The following is a 12,070-nucleotide window of genomic DNA, read 5'->3' as shown; positions in this document are numbered from 1 at the left end:
TGTGGTGGCTTCTCTTGTTGCGGAGCATGGGCTCTAGGTGCACGGGCTTCAGTAGTTGTGGCTCGCGGACTCTACAGTGCAGGCTCAGTAGTTGTGGTGCACGGGCTTAGTTGCTCTGCGACATGTGGGATCTTCCTGGACCAGGGCTCGAACCCGTGTCCTATGCATTGGCAGGCGGATTCTTAACTGCTGCACCAACAGGGAAGCCCCCCAAATGTAGTCTCTTAAAGCAACAATAATCATATATTCTCTCTCACAGCTTCTGTGTGGGTCAGCAATTTGGGAGCAACTTGGCTGAGCCGTTCTGGTCTCTGATGAGGTTGCAGTGAGTGTTGGCCAGGGCTGCACTCATCTGAAGGCTTGACTGTGGCTGGAGGCTCCATCTCCAAGGTGGCCCACTTGTGTGGCTGGCGAGTTGGGGTTGGCTGTTGATGGGAGGCCTCAGCTCCTCTCCACAGGCTTGTTTGGGTGTCCTCACAGCATTGTTGCTAGCTTCCCTCAGAGTGAGTGACTCAAGAGACCAAGACAGAAGCTGCAGTGTCTTTTATGACCCAGCTTCAGAAGTCATACACTGTTGCTTCTGCCATTTTTATTTGTCCCACCGGCCAGCCCTATTCAATGTGAGAGGGGACTACACAAGGGCATAAATACAAGGTAGTGAGGATCTCTGTGAGCCAGCTTGAGACTGACTACCACAAGTTTTATTTTAATTAGCATATGGTAAAATGTACTTCTTTTTGGTGTATAGTTCTACGAATTTTAACACGTGTAGATTTGCATAACCACCACCACAAACAGGATGCAGAGCAGTTCCATCACCTTTCAAAAAACCCTCCTGTTTCCCTTTGTAGTGACACGCTTTTCCCACCCTTAACCTGTGGTAACCACTGATCTATCACTATAGTTTTGTCTTTGAGAATGTCATAAAAGGAACCGTACAGTAGTACATCAACCTCTGAAACTGGCTTTTTCACACAGAATAATGCCACTGAGACTCATCTAGGTTGCTGCAAGTATTAATAGCTCAATTCTTTGTATTGCTGAGCTGCATTGCTTTGTATGGATATACCACAGTTTGTTTATTGATTTATCCATTGAAGAGGTTATTTCCAATTGGGAAGTGTGGATTATGAATAGAGCTGCTATAAACATTCATGTACTGTACTCTTTCTCCCATCCTTCTGCTGCTCTGATGACCTTTTGATATTGTACCACAGGTCTCATGGACCCTGTTTATTTTTTTTCTGTTGTTCAGATTGGGTAATTTCAATTGCTGTGCCTTCAAGTCCACAGATTTTTTTTTTCCTGTGCCATCTCCATTCTGCTGTTTAGCCCATCCATTGAGTTTTTAATTTCAGTTGTTGTACGTTTCAGTTCTAAAATATCCATTTGAGGTTTTCTATTATGAAAAAGCTAGAGAAAGCCCAGAATCTTCAACCTTACTACATGGAGTATTTTTTTTTAATTGCAGTAAAGCATACATAAGATTTGCCACTTTAACCACGTTTAAGTATAGTTCAGGGGCATTAAGTATACTCACGTTGTTGTGCAACCATCACCACTTACCCATCTCCAGAACTTTTTCTTCCTTCCAAACTAAAACCATACCCATTAAATACTCCCCATTCTCTCCTTGGAGTATTTGTGTAACAGCTGCTTTAAGGTCTTTTTCAGATCATTCCAACATCTTGGTGTTGGCATCTTTTCATTGACTTTTCCCACGTGAGTTGAGACTTTCCTGCTTCTTTGTATTGCAGGTAAATTGTCCTGGACATTTTGAATATTATGTTACGAGCAATGGGTCTCACTTAAATCCCATGGAGATATCGATATTTTTGTCTTAGCGGGCAATTGGCACAGTGGGTTCAGCTCCACCTGCCTTCTGTGGGTTTGGTTCCAGTGTCAATCCTGTTTTCAAACCTTCAGCGGTGCTATGTGCATCTGCTCTGTTTGCGTGCCACTCATGGGCCAGTCTGGAGCTCAGGCAGTGGCCTCTCATGATTCAGTTCTCAAAGTCTGTGGTATGCTGTTTAGGTTAGATCCACTGATACGCAGCTAGCAGGTGAGCCCAGAAGCCCATAGATAACTTTACAGGGCCACTTTCCCAAACTCCTCCCTCAGTGCTGTCTCCCTGGGACTTTATGGCTCCCTGGGGCTTTATTTATCTGACCCTGATGTGCATTTCCCACAACTGAAAATCAGTAGGGGTTCATCCCAACATCTCAGGACACAGCTCCTCCAGTTAGACAGGGAGTTTCGCTTTCCTCATAGTTTCAGACTCCTGGAGGCACCTGCCACCATCTCCGCCGCCATGGATGGCCTGGGGACTAGGACACAAGAAAACGGAGAAAGAAAGGAAATAGGAATCCCCCCCCACCCCAGTCTTTCTGAGTGTTAGGAGACCTCTTTCCTGTTTCTGGAGCTAGAACTAGAGGGTTTCTCCTGACACTCTCTCTGTCATGCTGATGTCCACTTCTAGGTTTGGAACTGCATTGAGAGAGCCCAAGGAATACAGAGGGGAAAAAAAAGTGTAAACTCACTGCCAGTTTGGTGGTACTTTGATTGCTGGTCTTCCCCAATCTGCCTGCTACTGCTGACTTTTCTGAGCCCTCAAGAGCTGCTCAATATCGTCTGTCCAGGGTTTGGAGCTGCATTCAGCAGCAGAGGCAGGGTGGAGACTGTTTCTCCAACTCACTGGAAGTAAGCACTACCTCAGGTTTTGCACCCATCCTACTGGCTGTCAAGTGGACCGTGGACTGACGGGGGCGGGGGTGGGGCCAGGTTGGAAGCAAGGAGGCATGTGAGGATGTTTGGGGAAGCTTCACAGAGATGGCCCCTGGGTTGAGTCTCAAAGATACGTGGCTGTTTTCAGAAGGTTGGGGGCAGAGCATTCAGGGCAGAGGGGTCAGCATGAGTGATATCTTGGGAGCAGACTGGGCAGTCTGGGGTGAGGATGCCAGGCTGGGGCAAGGTGAAGGGTGGGTCCCCTCAACAAGAAGGCTAGAGACTAGGCTGAGAGTACATGTTGGGAGGTGAGTGGTTGATTTCTGATTTCTATGGGTTGAAGAAAAAGGCCAGGTACGGCTTCCCTGGTGGCACAGTGGTTGAGAGTCCACCTGCCAATGCAGGGGACGCGGGTTCATGCCCCGGTCCGGGAAGATCCCACATGCTGCGGAGCCGCTGGGCCCATGAGCCATGGCCACTGAGCCTGCGCGTCCGGAGCCTGTGCTTCGCAACGGCAGAGGCCACAACGGTGAGAGGCCTGCGTACCACACACACACACACAAAAGGCCAGGTAATGTTTTCCACTGGTGTGCAAGGAGGGGAATCCCCCACCCCCAGACCTGAGATAGGATGTGGGGACGCTCGTGGGAGACTGAGGCCTTGGCAGGGAAAGGTGGCATCAAGGCTGAAAAGGCCCAGCTCCTGTGGAGAAAGAAGGGCATGATTTTACAGCTGCTGAAAGGGAATGCCATATAGCTGCAGCCTTTCTTGGGTCAGATGATCTATAAGAGGAGCCAGGAAGATATCTGCTTCTGTATCCCAACTAATAAATTTAATGCTTCCCAAGGGCTTTCTATAAGCTAGCTGGGGGAGATAGGAGAGGATAGGGGACCAGGTGTTTACAGGTAGGAGTAACAAAGAGCTTTTGCTATATTCTTTTTCTTATTTTTAAAAATTTCAAACCTCTTGTACTAGTTATCTGTTGGTGTGAAAAAATGACCCTAAAACTCAGCAGCTGAAAACAACAAACATTTATTACTTCACCCAGTTTCTGAGCATCAGGAATCTGGAATCAGCTTAGCTGAGTGGTTCTGGCTCAGGGTCTCTCATGAAGTTATAGTCAAGATGTCAACCTGGGCTGTAGTCAGCTGAAGTCTTGACTAGGGCTGAAGGGTCTCCTTCCAAGATGGTGCACTCACATGGCTATTGCAGGAGGCCTCAGTTCCTCACTGACTATTGGCAGGAAGCCTCAATTATTCCCCACGTAGGCATTTCTATAGGGCTGCTCTTGATGTGGCAGCTGTTTTCCCCAGATCCAAGAGATCAAGATGGAAGCTTCAGTGCCTTTTAAAACCTAACCACAGAAGTGGCACACCAACATTTCTGCCATATCCTATTCTAACCCTATTCTAACCATACAAGCCATTGTTAGATCAGGGCGGGAAGGGGCTCTACAAGGATTTTAATACAGTGGGTGTCATTGAGAGCCATCTTACACGCTGCCTACCACAGTATGTGAACAGATCACCAATTCAAATTCTTTTGTACATTTAAAGAGATCACTGAGATATTAATAGAAAAAAAGCAAGTTGCCTTTTCATATAATTGCACTTAATAAAGAAACACAAAATGTACATATTCCTATTATATATATATATATATATATATATATATATATATATATATATATATATATATGTAAATGTATAGAAAAAGGTCTGGAAGGATACATCTGACACTGTTAAAAGTGTTACCTCTGGGAAGGGAGATGGAATGAAATGTTGTGAAAGGGAACTTACCATTTTTACACTATAGTTTTCTTTATAGTTTGAATCATTTGTTGGGTTTGCTGTTCAAATTTTCTGTTGCTGTGTAGCAAAGCACCCCAAATTTAGTGTTGTAAAATAATAATCCTTTCATTCTGCTCACAGATTCTATGGGTTGGGAATGTGGACAGGGCATAGCAGAAATGGTTTGTCTCTGCTCCAAGGAGTCTAAGGGCCTATGCTGGGGGACGAAAACAGCTGGGAGTGACTACGTTTGTGGTGCCTGGGCTTGGATGGCTGGGATGTTGGCTTCAGGTAGGGCCACTGACTGGAACACCTACAAATGGGCCCTCGCTGTGGCTTGGTCTTTCTCATAACATGGAAGCTGTGTCCCCAGAGGAATATCTCTTGGAGAGAGGATATTCCGAGAGAACCAGGCAAAGCTGCATGTCTTTTTATGACCCAGTCTCAGAAGTCACAAAGCAACACTTTGCCACACTCTATTGTTTAAATCATCCACAAGCCTACTCAGATTCAAGGAAAGAGGACATAAATTCTCCCTCCTGATGGGAGGAATGTTAAGGAAACTGAAGCAATTTTTTTAAACTGCCACAGTTAGTTATATGATTTTAAAATCTATTTTAGAGCTTCCCTGGTGGTGCAGTGGTTAAGAATCTGCCTGCCAATGCAGGGGACACGGGTTTGAGCCCTGGTCCGGGAAGATCCCACATGCTGCGGAGCAACTAAGCCCGTGCGCCACAACTACTGAAGCCTGCGTGTCTAAAGCCCGTGCTTCGCAACCAGAGAAGCCACCGCAATGTGAAGCCCACACGCCGCAGTAAAGTGTAGCCCCCGCTCGCCACAACTAGAGAAAGCCCACACACAGCAACGAAGACCCAACGCAGCCAAAAATAAAATAAATTAAAAAAAAATTTTTTAATCTATTTTTAAATAGAGAATGGAGAATAAAACATTGAGTACGCCTTTCCTGAGATAGTGGGTTGGGACCACCTAGGCACATGCTCACAGCTGCTGCATCCCAGACTCCTAGGTCCTTATCTCCTTGAGTCCAAACATCTCAGTGAAACTGAGATAACTTGCTGTTACAACTTTTAATTCTTTCTTTATTCTTTTTTTTCTTTTCAGTATCTGGAACCAAGCCCTTTATGTAAATATTTATGTCTGGATTTGTTTGTTCCCCATGCTTTGTTCCAAAAAGGATTTGAGGAAGCTTACTAGAATTGATATAGCATAATCGTATGATTAAAATATATAAATAGATCAAGAAACCAAGGTGAAGGGAAGGAAAGTTTGAAACAGTAAGTTGAGACCAAGGGGGAAGTGGGTTCTTAACAATATATGCTGCAAAGTCTTAAGTAAATATTTGGCATTGCAGGGCTGGAGGGGATTATATACATTATCTGATCTAGTTCTCCAACTACCTCTTGAAATCCCTTTCCAACACCCATACCCAACAGCCAGCTAACCTCAGTTTGCACATCTCCAGTGATGGGAAGCTCACTACACTGCAAAGAAATTACAGCTGTCAGAGAGTGTGGACCCAGGAGTACAAACTCACATGCTTCCAAGGGCCAGGCAGGCAATGAAAATAAATGAGGTAGGTCTGCAGGTGACTGGGAAGTATATGGCAAAGTGGAACCCACACATCCTGATTAAGGGGGACAATTGCTGCTCCTCCCAGCCAATTATTGCCATGTGGGAACCCAGGCCAAGTGTGGCCAAGTCTTTGTATATTTCTTTCTTTTTTTTTTGGCCGCCCTGCATGTCTTGTGGGATCTTAGTTCCCCGACCGGGCATTGAACCTGAGCTGAGCCATGGCAGTGAGAGCACGGAGTCCTAACCACTGGACTGCCAGGGAATTCCCTGGATATTTCAAGAGAAGCTGAAGATCCCAACTGATATGAGAAATCTAGTCTTTAAATGTCGGCAGTTAATTTTCTATTTTTTAAAACATGGAGCAGGCCAGATAAAATGCAACTACAGGCAGATGCTCCCACAGTTCACCAGTTTGTGGGCCCAGAGACACCAAAAGTCATGGGCTTTGAAACTGGATTACAACAGACTGACTCTGGCTCTGCCACTTACTGGGTAATGGTTTGAAGCCTCAGTTCTCATCTGTAAAATGGAGATAATAATAGTTCCCACATCTTAAAGACATAGATATGTGAAGAGAAAGATAGACTGTAAAGTATTTACCACAGTGCCTGGCATAAGGAAACACCCAATAAATGCAGAGCTATAAATAAGTAATTTATAAATAATAAATAATAAACAAATATTTATAAATAAATATGCAGTGCTAAATAAATGTAATAAATAACTAAACTATTATGAGGGCCTCTCTCAGGCTTCCATGCACTGTTCACAGCTCTGCCTATGAAGGTAATTTTTGTTTGTTTGTTTGTTTGTTAAATTTATTTATTTTATTTATTTGACTGTGTTGAGTCTTCATTGCTGCATGCAGGCTTTCTCTGGTTGCGGCGAGCAGGGGCTACTCTTCGTTGCAGTGCATGGGCTTCTCACTGCAATGGCTTCTCTTGTTGCAGAGCACAGGCTCTAGGCTCACGGGCTTCAGTAGTTATAGCACGCGGGCTCAGTAGTTGTGGCTCACAGTCTCTAGAGCGCAGGCTCAGTAGCTGTGGAGCACGGGCTTAGTTGCTCCGCGGCATGTGGGATCCTCCCGGACCAGGGCTCGAACCCGTGTCCCCTGAATTGGCAGGCGGATTCTTAACCACTTCGCCACCAGGGAAGTCCCTATGAAGGTAATTTTTGATAAGGGTGGTTGAGGTAACTTCCAAGGTTTTCAAGGGGAACTTTGGTTTTAATTGTTAGATGCGCAGTTCACATTTTCCTCTTAGGTGCCAGCGCATACAGCATTTTCCTTCATGCAAGGTTGAGACAAAACCCAGCTGAAAGAGGAAGTTTGCAGGATCTTATTTTGGGGCGGGGGCGGGGGTGATGAACAGATATGAAGAGAGATCTGTCATGTGTGCATGGAAAGAGGGGTCCAGGGGAGAAGGACCTCTGGAAGAAAGGCACAGAGAGGCCGGTGGGTTTATGGAACCTAGCCAGAGAAACATGGGAAATACGGCCAACAATGAGGTTGTCCGTGTTGGTGGGCGGAGCCTCGGAGCTATGTGCCTGGGGGAAGGGGAGCCACTGGAGAGCTACGGGCAGGGCAGATCTGCAGATGTAGGGACAGGGATAACCAAACATCGTCACTGTTTGCTAGTCAGTGATGTGCTGAATGTGCTTTCCCAGGCCTCATCTCAAATCAGTATGAGTTTGTGTCTCCTCTCCACAAATCTGGGAGTTGTGGGGGAGGAGGAAAATAGGCTATTTTTTAGTCTTGCTGCCGTAGAGACACCCCCAATATTTGCAGAGAACTTGAGAGAAGTGCAGGGATGAGCTGGGGCCACCTGGCTGTAGGCAGAGGAAGGAGTGTGGGCTCTGCGTTCATGTGACAAAAATGTAACCTTGGCCAGTTTTCCTACCTGTAAGGTGGGGATGATAATAGTACCTTCATAATAGGGGACTGTAAGGATTGATGTACTTGACTCATTGTAAATGCTCCATAAATGTCCTTTCAGCTCTCCCGTGCCCTTCCCCTTGGTCTCCTTACCTTAGGCCACCACCTCCTTAACCTATGTGCTCCCTCTCTTTTCATCCCCTGATCCCACTTTCCTTACTGGTCAAGAGTGTGCCTTTGAATTTCTTTACTTCTGATTCTCCTCGGGAAAAGCCAGAAGATCACATGTAGCTGATAAATGGCAGAGTTGGGTCTTGCATTCAGGTCTGACTGACTCTCAGGTTCCTGAACTTTGATATCACACCATGCTCCTTGGGCTCGATACTCACTGGCTGTGAGCAATCAAGTGTCTTGTTCAAGGCCTCATGACCATCAGTGGCAGAGCTGAGATCCAAACCCAGATCTGCCTGGCTCCAAACCTGGTGATTCCCCCTTACCCCCACTCCCCAATCCTCATATGGAGTCTTCAGTTGCCCTTTAGAATAATCACCCTGCTTCTCCCATAGGACCATTAAGTAATGAAGCATTTCACTATAGCACTTCATTATCCACTCTCCCACAGGAATTCTATAAGGTCATACAGCAGGAGTCATGCCCAATTTGTAGATGAAGAAACTGAGGCTCAGAGAGGGAAAGCAAGTTATCCAAGGTCACACAGAACTGGTATGGCCAAGATTCCCCCTGCTTCCAGAATCCTAGCTCAGTGCAAATGCTACATCTTAGCCATCCTCAGGTGTCTTGTTGCTCCTACAGTGATGCCCTGCCCACAATCATTTCAGTAAATGTTTTTCTAACGGGTTGGCCGCCCCTGTGTCAGATGCCATCTTGGTGCAGAGCCTGAATCTGGTTGTTCCCAGGGCACCAGAGATAGCATTGCTGCTCAGGGGAGGGAAAGGGAAGCGATAGACCTTCATGACCATACAAGTGGTGACTACCCCAGGAACTATAATCACCAGGACCAGGATGGCGGGTTGCCAGTGATATCCCTTAAGACCGCAACAGCTACTTAGTTTGTTTAGTTTTTAAGACTTTTTTTTAGAGCAGACTTTTAGGTTCACAGCAAAGTTGTCTCCTGTCCCCATCAACATCCCTCACCAGAGTGGTACATTTGTTACAACTGATGAACTACATGGACACATCATTATTGCCCAAAGCCCATAGTTTACAGTAGGGTTCTCTCTTGTTGTACATTCTATGGTTTTGGACAATGTATAATGACATATATCTGCCATTATAGTGTCATAATAGAGTATGTTCACTTCTTTACAAATACTCTGCGCTCCACGTATTCATCCCTCCCCACTAACCTCTGGCAGCCACTGATCTTTTTACTGTCTCCATACTTTTGCCTTTTCCAGAATGTCACATAGTTAGAATCATACATTATGTAGCCTTTTCAGATTGGCTTCTTTCACCTAGGAATACACATTTAAGTTTCCTCCATGTCTTTTCATGGCTTGATAGTGCACTTCTTTTTCTTTTTTAAAAAAATATTTATTTAGGGACTTCCCTGGTGGCGCAGTGGTTAAGGATCTGCCTGCCAATGCAGGGGACATGAGTTTGAGCCCTGGTCCGGGAAGATCCCACATGCCACAGAGCAACTAAGCCCGTGCACCACAACTACTGAGCCTGCGCTCTAGAGCCCATGAGCCACAACTACTGAGCCCGTGCACCACAACTACTGAAACCCACGCACCTAGAGCCCATGCTCCGCAAGAAGAGAAGCCACCGCAATGAGAAGCCCGCGCATCGCAACAAAGAGTAGCCCCTGCTCGCCGCAACTAGAGAAAGCCCGCACACAGCAATGGAGACCCAATGCAGCCAAAAATAAATAAATAAATTTATTTCTTTTAAAAAATATATTTATTTATTTATTTGGCTGCATGGGGTCTTATTTGAAGCAGGCAGGATCGTTTGTTGCAGTGCACAGGCTCAGTAGCTGCGGCGTGCGGGCTCTCTAGTAGTGGCATGCAGGCTCCAGAGTGCACGGGCTTAGTTGCTCCATGGCATGTGGGATCTTAGTTCTCTGACCAGGGATCGAACTTGCATCCCCTGCATTGGTAGGTGGATTCTTAACCATTGGACCACCAGGGAAGTCCTGAGCATTTCTTTTTAGCACTGAATATTATTCCATTGTCTGGATATTTATTTATTTTATTTAGTTTATTTATTCATACACCTACTGAAGGACACTTTGGTGGCTTCCAAGTTTGGGCAATTATTAATAAAGCTGCTTTAAACATCCGTGTGCAGGTTTTTGTGTGGACATAAGTTTTCGGCTCCTTTGGATAAATACCAAGGAGCATGATTGCTGGATCATATGGTAAGAGTATGTTTAGTTTTGTAAAAAACTGCCAAACTGTCTTCCAAAGTGGCTGCACCATTCATTTTGCATTCCCACCAGCAATGAACGAGAGCTCCCACTGCTTCCTGTCTTCACCAGCATTTGGTGTTGTCAGTGTTGTGGATTTTGGCCATTGTAATAAGTGTGTAATGGCAGCTACTTAGTTTTCACAATAAATATAATTCCTGCTTACTACATAAAATTTAGAAAATATGAAAAGGTGTTAAGAAGAAAATAAGAATCAACTATAATGCCAATACCCAAAGGTAATGACCATTGTAAATATTTGATGGGTATCCCTCCAGCTTTTTCTTTGCCTACACACACACACACACACACACACACACACACGTATTTCTTTCTTTTTTTTTTTTTTTGCAGCATGCGGGCCTCTCACTGTTGTGGCCTCTCCCGTTGCAGAGCACAGGCTCCGGACGCGCAGGCCCAGCAGCCATGGCCCATGTGCCCAGCTGTCCTGTGACGTGCGCGATCCCCTCGGACTGGGGCACGAACCCATGTCCCCTGCATCGGCAGGCGGACTCCCAACCACTGCGCCACCAGGGAAGCCCGAGAGACTGTTTCTTGATGACCACCATGGAGCATTAAAACCTCCTTTCCTAATATATATAGATATTCTACTTTTCCCCTCATTATATCTTCTGGAGCATTCCCACATATCATTTGATGCTCTTCAAAAAACATTTTCACGGAGTGGCTGGGCCCGTGAGCCATGGCTGCTGAGCTGCGCGTCCGGAGCCTGTGCTCCGCAACGGGAGAGGCCACAACAGTGAGAGGCCCGCGTACCGCAAAAAAAAAAAACAAAAACATTTTCAATGGCAACATAATACTCCCTCTTATTGACATATCTTAGTTTATCTATCCATTCCCCTAATGTTGGATATAATAGTCCCCTGTTGTAAGTGAAGCTGGGATGAACATCTTTAGGAGCATCTCTCATTATTTTCTCGGAATTGATTCCTAGAAGTGGTATGGGCTGACTCAAATGGCTCTTAGTCATCGTGTTAATTTTCCTTACAATTTGTGCCAATTTCATCCCATCAGCAGTGGGATGAAAGTGCTCTTCTTTCTTGCCAACACTGAGAATTATGCTTTAAAAATCTGACAGTTTGAAAGGTGAATGGTGATAATATATGTTTTTAAATACATGTGTTGTGTGCTGCCATGTGCCAGCCACTGTGCTAAACACAGAGGACAGATACAAGACAAAACCCCATCCTGGGACGTCGATTCTAGTACTGGTTCTGTCTTCAGGCTTCTACGACCTCCTTCTGGCTCTGAGATTTTAATCATCATTGTTGTTTCTTCATCCCCCACCATTTACGGTGCTTTACAGTTGGGAAAGCAGTTTCCCACCCATTCTCTGGGGGAATTCTCACAGCAACCCTGCAGGAGGCAAGTAGGGAAATGAGGTCTGGAAAAGTGAACTAGGTTCACTGAGGTTGTCCAGCCAGTTAAGTACCTGAGGAGGAAGCAATTAGCAGCCAGCGTCTGACTGGCTTTCTTCAGGAAACATCAAGATGTGAATTTAGAAGGCACTGGCTTGGTTCTCGGCCCTTAGAGCCTCTCTCAGATCCCAGCATCTCGTCCACACTGAACCTGGGCACTCAGCCAAGCGAGGACCATCAAGTGTGTCTCAGGTGCTTGGCCTCAGTCCAAACCCAGCAT

The sequence above is a fragment of the Mesoplodon bidens genome, assembly GCF_964165515.1.
Source record: "Mesoplodon bidens genome assembly, chromosome: 15".
NCBI lineage: Eukaryota > Metazoa > Chordata > Mammalia > Artiodactyla > Ziphiidae > Mesoplodon > Mesoplodon bidens.
The sequence above is the reverse complement of the archived record's forward strand: the minus strand, read 5'-3'. Positions refer to the sequence as shown.